Source organism: Vitis riparia, chromosome 18 (genome assembly GCF_004353265.1).
Source record: "Vitis riparia cultivar Riparia Gloire de Montpellier isolate 1030 chromosome 18, EGFV_Vit.rip_1.0, whole genome shotgun sequence".
NCBI classification, from domain to species: Eukaryota; Viridiplantae; Streptophyta; class Magnoliopsida; order Vitales; family Vitaceae; genus Vitis; species Vitis riparia.
In genome coordinates, this window is record NC_048448.1 from 28,515,994 (window position 1) to 28,530,393 (window position 14,400).

The following is a 14,400-nucleotide window of genomic DNA, read 5'->3' on the forward strand; positions in this document are numbered from 1 at the left end:
TTAAAAATAAAAATTGAAAACCTTGTTTAGTACTTTTTTAATATGAAAATAAAAAAAAAATTGAATTTCATTCATTGATTATCTATTTTTATTTTTTTCATTAGTTATTTTAATAATATATATATATATATATATATAGTATGCTTACAATTAAATAAAGAAATTGGTCAATTGTGTATTTTTTTTGTGTGGCTATCTTTTACATGAAAAATAATTAAATAATTAAATTATATATATATATATATATATATATATATATATATATATATATATATATATATATTTATTACTCTTTTTAATTTTATTTTCTCTATTTTTTTGTGTAATAGAAAATTTTAATATATCCATAATTAACAAAGTAATAGATTAATTGTGCACATTTTAATCTTTTAAAATAAATTACTTTCTAATTTAAATAAATAAAATGAAATTAGTAAATAAATTTGGGGTTATTTTTATTTTCTAACATATCTTATATTAATATTTTTAAAGGTTAAATAAATTTTTTATTATTTTTTCTTTAATTCCAAAAATAAAATGAAATAAATAAATAAATTTGGTATTTTCTAACCGATCTTATATTTATATTTCTTATGGTTAAATTAATTTTTTATTCTTTTTTCTTTATTTCCAAAAATAAAAGGAAATAAATAAATAAATTTGGCTTAAATAATAGTTTTTAAGTAATTTTTTTGTCTTATTTTTAATTACATTTTGCATTGAAAATAAAATAAAATAAAATAACGTTTTATTTATTTTAATTATTTTAAATGTCAAACCATTAGGGACATAGTTTACACACTCATGTGGACATAATTTATGCATATATATAAAATTTATATCATTGTACAAGGCTATTATACTAATTATACAAGAAAAATGCACTAATTGTACAAGAGGTGTATAAGACTGTACATTTTGAACAACTTTCTTTTTTCTTGTCATGTAAGGATTGTACACTCTCCTACCACAAATTCTTTCATTTCATGTACTTTATTTAACTCGCATATGACAATTCAAATACTTACCCCAATAATGATGTTTGAGGAAAAATTTTGTTTACGTTTTATATCATTTTCTAAATCAAACCATTGGAAACATGGTTTACACATCATATGTGAACACATAATATATGCATGTGGATGAAATTTGTACCATTGTACAAGGGTGTTATACTAATTGTAAAGGGTAAACATTCTAACTAGATAAGGTAAATATTCTAACTGGACAAGGCAAATGTTTTAACTGTACAAGGGGTATACAAGGCCATCTTTTGTGAAGGATTTCAATTGATTTTGAACAACTCTTTTTTTTTGTCTTGTCATTTAAGGATTGCACACTCTCATGGCACACATTCCTCTATCACACACTCATCTTATGTATTTTATTTAACTTGCATATGAAAATTCGAATACTTATCCCACAATGATGTTTGAGGGAAAATTTTGTTTTTCCATCTTCCACTATTTTTTGAACCAAACCAATGGAAATATGATTAACTTACCTGTGGGCACACATTGAGTAGGGGATATATGGAATTTGGGTTACCATACAAGGGTGTATAAGACTATCATTTGTAAAGGATTTTAAGTGATTATGAAAAAATTGTTTGTTTATTTCCCCTAACCGAGGATAAATGAAATTTCTAACCCACACTGGTTAAACATACATTCATCTCATACACTTTATCTAACCTATATATGGTCATTTGAATAAGTACCTCACTTATGATGATTGTAAAACAAAATTATACAACAATTTTTTGTCTTCTTTTAAACCAAACCAATGCAAACGTAGTTAACCGACCTATTGTGAGATATTCATGAGACAATGTATGGAATTTAAGTTGTTATACATAGGTATTACACTATTTGTACAAGACAAATTTATTAACTGTACAAATGTGTGCAAGACTGTTTTTTTGTTTTTTTTTTGGATTTCAAGTGATTTTGAAAAACTTTCCTATTTTTTTCCACTCAAGGATTTTTCCCCACTCAAATTATCTCACTCAAGAATTGTTTCGAATTTTATTTTTAAACTTCATCATCAAAATTTTGTAATTGCATATATATATATATATATATATATATATATATATATTTTTGTAGTTTTAGCAATGTTCTTTCTTTCCACCATTTTTTTTTTTTGTGAAATGTTATCCAAATGAATCTATATTTAAAATTATAATCATATTTATCAAATTTTTTACTAAGAATATCTTGACTTCTTTTAATATATTTATACTCATTTATTTAAAAAATGAAAAACTTATTTTTTTGGTAAACATGTTCTATTACCTTTCAAGTAAAAAATTAAATAAGTTTGAAAGTCAATAAAAAAAAAATTAAATGCCACATTCAATAATTTTTAGATAAAATTTTATATAACATATTTTATTTAAAATTTAATTTCTAAAGTTTCACTAAAAAATTGTATTGACAATTTTCTTGTTGTGAGTAAAAAAACTTTGCATTAGTTTATCTAGATAAGAAAAATTATTAATATAATATTAGAACTTCATATCATAGTTATTTTTTCAATAAATTTATATTTAAACTTTTTTAAAATAAAAACATTAAAAATTAAGAAGCTAAAAGGATATATATAAGAGTGAAGTGATAGTCAATTTTTTTTAATTTTTTAAAATATGATTAATGTGGAAAATATAAAAATAATAATAATTAAAAATAAGAGAAAATAAATAAATAAAAGGGTAATGTAAATTTAAAATAAAAAAATAAAAATTAAACTAAAAGATAAATACAAAAAGATAAAAAATATTTGGATGAAAAATCCCAAAAATTTTATCCTTGCTAATAATAAGAATAAAATGATTCAATATCTTTAAAAATGAAAAAAAAAAAACATTATTACTTTTTATTTGACATAAAATAAAAATATGGATTGGAAGAAAAAAAAAGTTAGAAATGGGTAATTCGCAATAGGGAATAGAAAAGGGAAAAAAAACACAAAAAAATGGAAATTCATACTCACTATGTGCCTATGTAAATGTTAAAGGTATTTTAGGGATTAATGAAGGATAATATCCTTCAACTTAAATTTTACACTTTATTTGGGTATTGGACTTAAATTTGCATGATATAGGGATTTTTGGTCGATTTTGAGGCCCATCTCACATCAAAACACAATTCTCCCAAAAAATAAAAACAAGGACACGTGGATGAGCCACGTAAGCATTATTTGAAAAAGAAAAAAACTAATACTAAATGTTGTTTTGAATTTGTTGCTCTTGTGAATTGATGGTGCTTGTGGACTTGGGTGACTGTTTGTTTCATGATATTCTTTGCATTATGTGTTTGCATTGCCTGTATTGGTTTTAAAGGTAAGGCATCGGAATATCAAAGGAGTCGGTTGAGTATATTTTTGTTTTTATCATGTATACATACATATGGATTGGGAATAATCCATGCAAAATATTTATATATAGGTTCTTGGTAGTCTGGTTATTGGTCTTCATGTGCATGACAAACCATGAGGGTTGAAGGTGCATATGAAGTTGTTGCTTCTCAACGCCACACTATGAAAATGAGAAGATCTTGAAGTTTGAAACCTTTTGTGCTTTTGAAATTTTTTGGACTGGTTTGGTTGAAAAGAAAATTATATATGGCTTGACATGCAAATAGCAAATCACTATGTGCCCAGAATTTTCTTGTGAGCTGCCATTGAAGTTTCGATCTTCTCTTTCAATAAAGTGGTCAGACTTCTTTGGAATCGATAGGCCAGCTTTTCATAATTTACAAAATAAGTTTTTTTGGGCCACTTAGCTTTATAGTTAGGAAAGTTCTTCACACCCAACTTTTTATGTAGTTTTACCTCTTTTTTTTCAATTTTTTGCCACTTGTCGGTAGGACATTGGAGGGAAGTTTTCCCGGTATGAAAGATTGACCTTGGATACCTTAATCCAACCCCGAACTTTAAAATAATATTTTCAAAACAGATTTTAATGGTCAAATCGATGATTGAACTGTGATCGAATCGCTAATATTGTAAATATATAATATATATTTTATTAAAATTAAAACTATATAAATTTAAAAATCAATAACATTTATTTCTTCAATTTTATATAAATGTATTAGGACCAAGGGCTCAGTGTACGCCATAATGGCCCATTTTGCAATAATAGGACCAAGGGCATGGACTATTGGGTTGTGAGGGGGAAATTTTGGCCCATTTTGCCAAATAAATAAATAAAAAACATGTACAAGGTGATCTTGACAAGGGTGAACCGGATCGAAAAGGCCGGTCAATAGGATTTTTAAAACACAAGACTATTCTAAATAAAAAATAAATTTTAAATCAATAAATTATTTTTATATATTATTTGAAATTTATTTTATTTATTTTTTATATAAAATTTAAATAATTTTTAAATATAAAATTAATTTTAATTATATTTATATATATATATATTGAAATCAAACATAAGAAAGTAATTTTTTTAATAATTTTTTTTTTCTTTTTTTTGAACCAAAGATAACTTTAATACTCTCTTTGAAAAAGGCAGTTTGATCAAACTGCTCCTGGTTACTTTCATATATATATATATATATATATATACACACGTATATATGAACTGTTGAATGCCGAAAAGACCCTCTAGCCTCTAATCATGGCGAGAAGTAATCCTCCAAAGCCTTGTAAGTCAACTGGATCAGAACTTTTGGTATCTCTTTCTGAAAACTCTTACTACTCTTTGACCAAGGGCGGTTGAAAAGCTAGCGGCTATGCTCATCCCATCGAGTACAATGGAACCAACGAAAGGGATTCAAGGCCTCGTGCTAAGTTTGATCAGGATATCACATTCAACTCTACTAGCATATATAGTTCCAGCAGTAGTAGGCTGGATGTTTCAGGAGCTGTGTATTCCTGTTGACATGGCTCCCAAGCCGGTGGTGGGTTCGTTGACCAAGTAAGCTGAATGCATTTTACGAATTTCGTTCAGTTTGTTTGCAAGATAGCTTCAATCAAGGAGATGGCTCGTGAAGAAGAAATTCCAAGGCTCTCATCCACATAGCTTTTAAAAACTTCACTAACACCATCGGACTAAACAATGTTTTTGTAATACACAGTTTTTGTAACTTCAATTACCAAACTAATTAAAAAAAATAAAAAAAATTAACAAATTGAAGGGTGTAAGGTGTAGAAATGTTTCATGAAAAGTATAAGAGAGGCAATAAAGTAAATACTCTGCAACTAAAACCTTTTCGCCGTTGTCTTTTCACATCTAATATCTTGGAAATTGATTACCATTCTGTCTTCTCACTATTAATTAACTTCTTCTCTATTCGCAAAATTGTGATTCATAGAAAAAAACAATCACATGGCTCAAATCCTGTCTTCCCTCTATTAATTAAATTTTCACTAGTGCTCTAACTCAACTACTCACTTGTGGTTTGACTCAACTACTTAGCATAACCCATAGTACCATGTAAGAAATGACACTATCAAAGAGCAAAAAGTAACTATTATTTGGATACAACGTTTAAAAGTATGACATGATGTAAATAAATAGTTTTCATTATTATTTGTAATATGATTCTAGATACCTTTTGTCTATCCTATTCATATATTATACTTTTTGAGCATTTAGACCTAACATCATTTACATTATGCATGACTTGGATTCATTACGAGTTGCATCAAAGATCCGAGGTTCTTTGCAAGTTGGTAATTAGCTCACAGTTGATTTATGTATTTATATAATCCATTTAAATTGTAGTGCACTATCTATTAATTAGAGGGGTGCCTTATTTTTATCATTAGGGTGAGGGTTTTATGGTGAGTGCACTAGTATGTATGATTACATTTTAGATAAGACCTATGGTGTGTTATGACATTGGCTATCAAATAGTCATAACCTCACTAAGCTGCTTTGTTATATAAGCTCTCAACCATAAGAGATATTGAGTTAGTGCTAAGATTTTTAGTGGCTTTGACCTACAAATGAAATTCTAAGATAGTCATATATTCCCTATATATTGGGTCATTGTTCATTAAGGCAAGTGACAAAAAGTATTCTCAAGATAGGTACCATGATATCTCATGGGTTTGAGATAACATGTCCCCTTGTGTGGTCCTAAGGAGATGTGATCAAGGAAATCTATAGTCATAATAATTCTTTACACATATACTCTTGGAGAGGTATAGTATGTCAATTGATCATATAGTAGGAAGATCTAAAACTCAAGGATGGTAGAGGTAATCTTGAGAAGTTGATAGCATTTATCTTGTTAGATTATGGACACCAATTCATAGGGAGCTTGCATATTGTGGATCATAGGTGATATGCCTAAGTTTAATATCTTGTTTTAATATTATAGGATACTAGATTTTAGTTCTCTCTGTAGTGGGATGTTGAATTAACTTTTAAATTAATTAGCCCTAATGGGCTTCAATTAATTAATTAGCTCAATCCACAAATTCAAAAAGATTATTCATAAAATCTAGTGCAACCTTGCATTTTTATCAAAACACCTTTATGCATACTTATGAACTACAAAATAAAATCCCTCAAATAAAATGTGCCACATGAATCAAGAGCTCTAGCAGGGACCATTGGGACATAGAAAATTATTAGCTCCTTTTAAATCTAATTCTGAAGTTGACTTAATACTCCACTAAAGAGAGTCAACTAAACTCTAGTATCTTATGAAATGACAACGAGACAAAGCTCAAGTTCATAACCTACCATTCATTATATGCAAATTCTCCAAGAACTAATGTCTATAATCTAAATAGGTAGTGTAATCACCACATTAAGATTACCTCTTTAATTATTGAGTTACAGATCCTCCTATTATGTGATCAATTGATATACTCTAGCTCATAAAGAGCATGTGTCAAATTCCACTTAAATAATTATTATAATAATATATTTTATAATCACATGTCATTTGGATCACCCAAGGGACACAATGTCTCAATCGTATGAGATATTACCATGCTTCTATTAGAATACTTATTACCACCAACTTCCATCAACAATAACCCAATTCATAGGGAATATATGATCACTTTAGGATCTCACCCATAGGTCAAAGCTTCCTATTGATTTTAGCATCGATTTAATATTCCATACAACATAGTAGTTTGGTGAATCATGGCAACCCAATAGCTTTACATCATGATTCACCATAAGCCTTGTATAATGTGTAACTATACACATTAATGTACTCACCATAGGAACCCTATCCTGATGACTAAGACAAGCCACCCTTAAATTAGGAGGTAGTCCACTACAATCTTTATTGAATTGCTCAAATCCAATAACCAATTGTGAACAACTTATCATCTTGTAAGGAACCACAGTCTTGTGTTTTAATTTTTTTAATAATAAATTATAGTACCTATTTTTTATTGTTCACCATTATTTGTTTCCTTTTTTATCATAATTTTTTTCCTTAATTGATTGATTATTAAGTTCAATCAAGGTACATATGTGACCTTCACTATTACAAAAGATTTAAACCAACTCAACAATTAGTTGGTATCAAAGTTTAAGAAGATATAAAACTTGAGGAATCACATCAGTGACTTTACAACTTAGATGAGGAATCACATTGGTGACTTTACAACTCAAATTTGGTGAAAATTTCCATCTATTAGATCAAGCTTTGACCATTATTGCCTTTTATGGAATTCAACATCACACCTCGTAGGTTTATTCTAAGAGCCATCGTTTGGGTGACCCATCCTTGGGGTTAAGAGCGGCATTGTTGCACTCCAACATGATACTCCCTTGACTCAAACCCATGACCCTTGGCTTTGATACTAATTGTCGGATTGAGTTTTGACTATCTCATCTGAAAACCAATGGGTGTTTAATGAGGGTAGGCTAAATCTTTTATAACATTCAACATCACACCTTATAAGTTTGTTATAAGAGCCATAATTTGGAAGACTATTCCTAGGCTTAAGAGTGCATTGTTGCACCCCATCACTATCTAAGGATTATCACTAAAGTCCAACATAAGGAAAACTAGATTTTTTTTGCCGCTCAACCTACTTGCACTTAGTATTTATACTTGCATATATATTATATTTGAGTATATATCTATGAATAAAATTAAATATTAAAATATCTATGCACAAAATTAAATATTAAAATAAAATAATAACCTTTAATAGATCAATGTACAAAATTAAATATTAAAATAAAACTTCACTAAATGTATTAATTGTAAATTATTTTTCATTAGTATAATAGTCTATTTAGATTGAGTTGAAAACTTTGTTTCATTTATCCCAATTTGAGATTTTATAAGACAATAAATCATTGTTAAGTGTGCACTTATATTGTGTATAAGATCTTAAGAAAAAAATAAAAGGTGAAGAAAAAAGGAATGATTATACTAAAAATCAACTTATTACCATTCATAAAGTTGATTAGAACGAAATTCTACTTCTAGCAATTATCAAAGAGTACCAAAAATAATAACAGTAAGGTGGTGTTTGTTTTTTTTTTTTTTAATTAATTCTAAATAGAACCTTAATGCTTAATAGTGTTAAATATTAGGTTGTTTGTTTTTGTAGTATTTTATTTCTATTAAGTATTAAAAAGTAAAGAAAAATCAATATGTTATTTTTTCTATTTAGAAAAAGCTAGATATTTTGGCTTTTTTAAGTTAGTAAAAAGTTTATAATAAGTCATGAAAAAATAGAAAAACAAACAATCTAAATTTTGAAAACAAATTATTTTCAGCAAAAAGCCAAAAAAAAAAAAAACACCACTTAAGTGTCTTACTTAATCACACATACAATTCCAAATATAAAATCATCATTTTCATATATAACCACAAAAATCTCCATTTCCCGACAACTAAATGGAAATCTATAGGTTTTTTTCTTCTGTTTTTTTTTTTTTGGAACAAATCAAACAAGGGGTTTCTTTTTCACGTTTCAAGGATAAAGATAAAGTTTGAAATACTTTATTTTAAATAAAACAGAAGGATAGATGACATTTTAAAAGTATCAAATTTTAAAATCACATAAAGAAACTTTTGCCTTCCATTGTGACTCCCATCTACAAGACTTCAATTCTTAATACCTTTTATATGCAACTCATATTTTGAAAAAGTAATGCTATATCATTTATACAAAAAGCTCCTTGAAATCGGATCTCTGATGAGAAAAAACATCATACCTTACATTTCAATTAGTCACATACCCAACATTCATTTTTCCTAGAGAACATATTTGGAGAAATGGTTAAGAAAATCTATGATTTTCTCTATTTTTATTGATAAAAATGCACTGGATCATTTCAATACTTGATATAATTATCTAACAATGCTAGGTTGCTTTACCAATAGGATGTAAAGGTCTTAAATTTGTAGATTAAATGGTTACTTAATTGGAAAGAACCAATTCAAATTTGTAATTGCCACATAACGTGATTGATCAAAATGAGACATAAGATTTTGACTTTTTACGATAAGATGCATCTACCGATTATAACTTTTAATATATTTCTATTTTATCAATATGTATAAAAAAAAAAAACCAAGGATACTTGCAGGAGATTATATGGAATAAGCTATACTTACCCAAACTACGAATCCTTTTTCGATGCAAAATTGCATAAAGATGATCTATGAAATTGTGTTTGGCATCTTCATCATAAAAGCTCAAGAAAACTTCATATTCCCATGGACCAATAGAAGAAGAAGAAGAAGAAGAATAAGATGCCTTTCAACCATCCATCCAAACGAGGTTCTTCTCAACATGCAGAGTTCCCGATTTAAACTCTTCCAAATAGTGGAAGTAATCTCCTCAATAGCATGTGCCTCAGGCCTCTAAGTGGTAAAACATGAGACATGTTTGAGTCAATGGTTTCAAACTGTAGCAAACATGAAGAACACTATATTATACTTTTGGCTTTATTTAGAAAACCAGAATTATGGGCAAATAGAATGTGTTGAAGGGATATGGTCAATGTGATATTGTAGACCCTCTATTTTGTCCTCTTAGCATATGTGGCACTAGGTGTCTTCCCATATTTCTATCTTGACTTGTTGTCATCCCTTGGTGGCCCGTTGACACTTATATAGTTTCATTTTCTGAGCCACCTTCAGGGACCCTCAGTTGAGGGACTCATTCGAACCCACATTGTGACCTTGGCCACCCTTCATCCTTAGGTTAGATCCCACTTAGGTTCACTTAGACCCACTCTGGTTCACATAGGCCCGTTTAGGTTCACCTAGGCACCTTCTAGCTTATACAAACTCACCCTAGGTCACTTAGGCACTTTTTGGCTTGTCTGGGCCTATTTAGGTACACCTTAACTCATTTTAGGCACACCATGCCCGCCTAGGCCCATTTGGACACATTTAGGCTCACTTAGACACACTTGACCCACTTGGGCCTACTTATTTTTACCTGGCCCACCTGGGTAAACTTTTAGGCATGTTTTGCATGGCTCGAATGGCTTCCATGGCTCGCATGACTTGATTTGCATGCCTTGCATGACTTGTTTTTAGTATGGTTGCCTCACTAATTTTTTTAAATTATTATTTTCTATAATACTCTTTTTTTCTTACTCATGTAGTCAATTTAATAATTTGATGAAATTCTCCCATTTGATCTAAATAATGTGGTAAATATTTTTTTTTAATTTAAAATTTTCATAAAATATTTTTATTTAATCCAATAGTTTTGTACAATTCTTTGATTTAATTTAATAATTTTGGAAATTGCTCCTTTTTAGTCTAAATAATTTCATAAATTGCTTTTCTTTAATTAGAATAATTTTAGAAAAAAAAATACTTTTGTTTAATTTAATAATGTTAAATATATATATATATATATATATATATATATATATATATATATATATATATATATATATATATACTATTTATTTATTTATTCAAACTAATACTTTTGTAAAATGTTTTTATTTAACTTAACAATTTCATATATTGCTTTTCTTTAATTTAATATTCTTAAAGAATGATGTGATTTAGTATGATAATTTTGTAAACTATACACGGATGTGATAATTTTTTTTTTACCAAATGTGTTTAATTATCTTGAGGAGAAGGAAGATTCAGGAGTTTTAGGGGAAGTGGGAGCAGTAGCCCACGTTAGGAAGAGGAGTTTTGAGGAAGTGGGAGCAACAACCCACTTTGGGAAAGAGACAGGATTTTTTTTTAAGAATTGAAGAGTTTTGGTGGGGAAGTGGAGAAGGACCATCGGGAAGAAGAAACTGGTAGATTACGAGAGCAGAGAGAGGGGGGATATAAGAGGAGACATTGAGAAGCTTGAGAGGAGGGTTTTAATTTTAAGAAGAGTAGGGCAAAAATCAGGAAAAAAAAAAGAATTCTAAAACAGAGAGGTTCCAATTTTTGGTAGAAAGAAAAGAAACATAAGAAGATTTTGGCTGAATATGGAGATGTAGTAGAAGAGCTAGAGGCCCAACAAAACCTGCTAAAGAAGAGTGTCTACAGAGGAAGAAAATGGAAAGGAAAAAGAAGGGAGGGGACGTTTGAAGGAGAAAGGAGGGCTGGTCATTTTACCAGCTATAAGAGGGGAGCACACTCAGGTATGATTGTGACGGATTCACTATTATTCTTCATCATCATTTAATTCTTCCTTTTCTCTTACCATCTATGGGTATTGTTGCTATGGTCTGAATGTGGATATCTTGCATGTTTGATTTTTGTTGATCTTTAGGACGACATGGTTTTCTTGTCCTATCTACTATTCTTCTTGATTTTGTCAGAAAACAACCTGACTTTGTTTCATTTTTGCTGTGAAACATCTGAGAAATAATTTAGAAAATCTATGATTTTTCTATTTTAACTTTTATGGGCTATGAACCTAGGTGATCTGTTAATAACTAGAATGAGGCCTTGAATTTAATAATGAATAAGATTGTGATTTTTTAGGACAAGACAAATGCAAATATAGCTTTTCATAGATTTTTCTTTTATCATCATGTATAAAAAAACAAAGAAAACTTGCAAAAGATTGTATGAAACAAGTTATATTTACCCATTCTATACATGTCATTCAGAAAGATTGGCCACTTCTGTCAATACTGCCCCCCACCTCTCTACCTTCCTCCTTCCCTCCTCATGGTCTGTATGACGGGCAAATGCTTCTCCATAACTTTCCATCTGTTTTCTCACATATGATGGTTCCACATGGTAGAAAATTAGAAAAACTAATTTTCATTTTGGTTCTTGCACTCAATGATCTTCGCCAATCCATCCAAACACCACCTGAACTGGGCATAGTGTTCCGAGAGAATTACAAGGTTGCACCTTGACTCCTCAATAGGTGTCAATGTGCAAGTTGTGAGCTCAATCACTCCTACTACTCAAACCTCATTATATAGCAACCATGCATTGCAATGACCAAAATAGATTGCTCACTTTCTTTTACAATTGTAATTTTTTTTTTTTAATTTGAAAGGAAGTGGTAAACCATAAACTCCAATGCCTTCCTAATGCTATGCACTTAATAAGGTTTACTAAAACCATTGCTCATTCCATCACAAGATGTATTAATATCTCCATGGATTTTGTTGAAGGTCTACCACCTTTCAAAGGGAAACAAACTATAATGGTTGTTATATATTGTCTCATAGAATAAGATGACTTTTGTTCCTTATCACATCCTTATACGACCTCTACAATAGCTTAACTTTCATGGAAAACATTTTCAAGTTGCACTTATTATTTATACTTGCATATGTTATATTTAAGTAAATATCCATGCACAAAATTAAATATTAAAATAAAACTTTGGTAAATAAATTAATTTTTATTATGCTTTTTTTTTATTACTACATTAGTCTATTTAGACTAAATTGGCTATTTTGTTTTATTTATCCTAGTTTAATACTATACATGCTTTCCTACAACTTACATTGCTTGTGAAGACTCAAAGTCGTAAAAAAATGAACTAGGGAAAATACAGGTAAGTATTGTGAGCTATGAAAAAGTTAATGACTTTTAGGAAGGCATAAAGTTGGGATTAGGAAATTGAAAATTGAGTGTTTAATTTAATTGAAAAATAGGATTCTAAAGTTGAGCGCTTAAGCACCCTAATCAATCACTCAAGTATTCCTTAATAGTACACAAACGTCAACAAGGGTTGTTTAAGCTTTACTTAAAAGGCGCTCAAGCATTCAAGCCCTAAATTGCCTAGTTTGGACAATTTGTGAAGTTACAATTTTTATCATTTTACAAATTTGCTTTTGGGAAAATCATGATTTCGAAATCTTGTCCTAAGTGCATTAGGTTTAGGTTTCACCTAATATATATATATACAATCATTACTCTTTGCATTTAACTCAAAACTCTCAAACTGATTTGCCAATGTTCAAGGCTTTGTGATAAAGTATTGCTTCCTTCTTAAGGCGTTGAGGAGTCTGATTCATCCCCAATTGGTGTTCCTTTGATTCAGTCCTTAGACGGGAGTTATCAACAAAATTTATACACCTATTTCACCATATACTAGGGTAGCATAGCTAGCATAGCATAGTGGTTCTAGGATCGTTCACTAGGATGAGTTTTCATTTCACACCTGATATTAGTTTAAAGAATTGGATTGGTGTTTTTTCTTTTCTAAGTTAGCTTTTAAAAGAAAACATAATCTTTGGTTGGAAAAAGGTGGTTTTAAGCTAACCATAAATTGTAATTGATTTTAATTACAAAGAAAAGGGTCTCTTGGATTTTCAGGTCACTAGGTTCAGGCCCCTTATACAAAAGAGAAGATTCTGGATCTTTTCCTCGCATTGGGGATTTAACCTATAGTTATCCTCCCAACCGGTGTGTTACAGTTGCTTTCCATTAATGATTTCAATGCTAAATCCCTCTCACTGATGCATCTTGCAATGGCTTGTACCTCTCACCTAGCATTTGCCATTCAAGGTGATCCTTAACCTTGGATTACCCTTTAAAAGCTCGCAGGAGATAACTAATGGATGTTTCCAGGGAGTCCAAAAGTTTACCAAGTGTTGGCTATTCTAAGTAATCCTACCTTTAAACCACCTCCTAGAGGCTCGCAAGAGATAACTAATGGATCTCTATGGATTGAGTTCGAAAAGCTTACCAAGTGTTGGCCTAGGTGATTATAAGGGATTTTAAGTTAACTAAAAATATAAAAACCATTAACGGGTCATAACTTCCTTTTCATTAAAAACTGAAACAAGGAAAACTCCCACTTTTGTAGTTGGGTCCCTTACCTAGCTTCCTTCCGTCCAAGAGACAAAAAGTCTAGCCACTCATCCTCTGAGAAAACATCTTCAGAGGTTGTTTGGCTAGAAAGAAAAATACAATCAAAATGAGTAGGTAAGGCAGAGCAAAGCTCTGTATATTTCTTACTAAAAAATGTACAAGTGATCCCCCCTCTCGAATGTCTTCCGAG